Source organism: Macrobrachium nipponense, chromosome 4 (assembly GCF_015104395.2).
Source record: "Macrobrachium nipponense isolate FS-2020 chromosome 4, ASM1510439v2, whole genome shotgun sequence".
Lineage (NCBI taxonomy): Eukaryota > Metazoa > Arthropoda > Malacostraca > Decapoda > Palaemonidae > Macrobrachium > Macrobrachium nipponense.
The window spans coordinates 30,926,180-30,928,679 of record NC_061100.1 but is presented as its reverse complement, the minus strand read 5'-3'; positions in this window follow the sequence as shown (position 1 = coordinate 30,928,679).

The window sequence follows — 2,500 nt, the reverse complement described above, 5'->3', positions numbered from 1 at the left end:
CCCAGGTATTTGTATCCTGTCTCATCTATGTGTTTGATGTTGCTCCCATCTGGTAGCTTTATCCCTTCAGTTCTCGTTACTTTGCCTTTTTGTATGTTGACTAAGGCGCATTTTTCTATTCCAAACTCCATCCTGATGTCCCCAGATACAATCCTTACAGTCTGGATTAGGGTATCTATTTCCTTGATGCTCTTACCATACAGCTTGATGTCGTCCATGAACATCAGATGGTTGATTCTGTTGCCTCGTTTCTTGAGTTGGTAGGCCCGGCATCCATCTTCTGTAGTACTTTTGTCATGGGAATCATGGCTACTACTGAAGAGTAGTGGGGACAGTGAGTCGCCCTGGAAGATCCCTCTCCTATGTTAACCTCTGCTAGTCTTATTCCAGAGCTTATAAGTATTGTATTCCAGTTGCGCAATTGTATTTTTGAGGAAGCTGATGGTGTTTTCCTCTGCCCCATATATTTTCAGGCATTCTATTAGCCATGTGTGTGGTATCATGTCGAAGGCTTTCTTATAGTCTATCCATGCCATGCTTAGGTTGGTTTTCCTTCTCCTACTGTTCTTCATTACCATTTTGTCTATCAGGAGCTGGTCTTTTGTGCCCCTACACTTCCTTCTGCAGCCTTTCTGTTGGTGGGGGATGGTGTTCCTCCCTCCTCAGGTAGTTGTATAGCCTTTCACTGATGATACCTGTTAGTAACTTCCACATTATTGGTAGGCAGGTGATAGGCCTGTAGTTACTGGCTATATTTCCCTTACTCTTGTCTTTTTGTACTAAGGATGTTCTTCCTGTGGTCATCCATTTGGGTGGTTGGTGATTTGAGATACAATGCTGGAGTTGTTCTGCTATTCGTGGGTGTAGGGCCTTGAAGTTTTTGAGCCAGTATCCATGGACTTCATCGGGACCTGTTTGGCATCTTCCTTAGTTAGTGTCTGTCGTGATCTCTGTCAATATTTGTTTTATTCTCCCTGTTTCTTCTCCCTTGACTTCCTGGAGCCATGTTGCATGTTTGTTGTGTGATACCGGATTGCTCCATATGTTTTCTCTTACTTGGTTCGGCTTCAGGAATTTCTGGGTGGTTGTCTTCCCCTCTTAGTTGGCTGTATAGTCTTTTCTGGTTTGGTTCCGAATAGTTTGTTCTGTTGGTATCCCTTATTCCTGTCATGTACCGTTGGATCTTATGTGCTTTTGGCCTTAAGCCTCTGTTTTACATCTTCTATTGTGTTGAGTTCCTCCTCCTAGTTTTCTTGCTTCTTAGCCTTTTTTCTGCCATCTCTTTCAGTTTACTCAAGTCAGATCTCATCACCATGATTTGCTTTTCCAGGCGCCTTTTCTGTGATACTGGTTGTTTGTATCATGCCCATTATTTCATTGACCTCACTTGTTTTCTCCCTTAATTTCTTGGTGTTGTAGGCTTTCATGGAAGGAATATCTTTGTTCTTCTCTGTATCTGGCTCCATCCATTGTCTATCTTTTCTACCCATTCCGTCCTTTCGGTTACTTCGTCGGTGTTTCTTCGTGTGTCGTTGTTTGATACCTCATCCTCCCTGTCGTCTTCTGTGGCATCGTCCTCTCAGTTCGTCTTCGTGTAATTCGTTGTCGTGTGACATTTCCCTTTCCAGTTCTTCTCTTTCTGTTGGGGAGAGCCAGTTCTTTTTCTTTATGTTCCCTTACTTGGTCTGCCAGCCTCTGCTCTGTTTGGGGGGTGTTATTCCTCTCATTCCAGATGTTGACCAATCTTCTTCTATATCCTCTCTCCGTCGGGTTACTTCTTCCTTTTTCCCTCTTATAGCTCCAATCTCAGGCTGTTGATTACTGTCGTTGTGGTGATCAGTTGCTGGATGACGACCTCCAAGTACCTGGACCGTCTTCCCCTTCAATTGGGTTGAATACCTGGTTGCCGGACGAGAAGCTCCTCTGTTGCCAGAGGTTCCATTTACGTCGTTGTCGTTTATTCCTTCACACTTTTTTCCATTCATTGCCTGAGGTTTTGCCTATTTAACCCATAGCTGGACCCTACCCCATCAGGGATAGGTACTCATTTACAGCTGAGTAGACTGAGGAAATTATGGTAAAGATCCTTTCCCAAGGAATCAACGCCGAGGAGAGCGGTCACCCATCCAACGACTGACCAGCCCCAATGTTGCTTAACTTGACTTAAGTCTCTTGACGTCCTAACCCACTCCTCCACGGCGCACACATTATTATTATTATTATTATTATTATTATTATTATTATTATTATTATTATTATTATTATTATTATTATTATTATTATTATTATTATTATTATTATTACTGAGATGGAGAAACAAATCCAGTTATGTAAATGTACATATATTTAAATTTAAAGGTATAGGGATAGCTTTCGGGAATCTGTTCCGTTCCCCTTATCCTTGTTAATTATTTTTATTGATATTGTTATTATTATTATTATTATTATTATTATTATTATTATTATTATTATTATTATTATTATTATTATTATTATTATT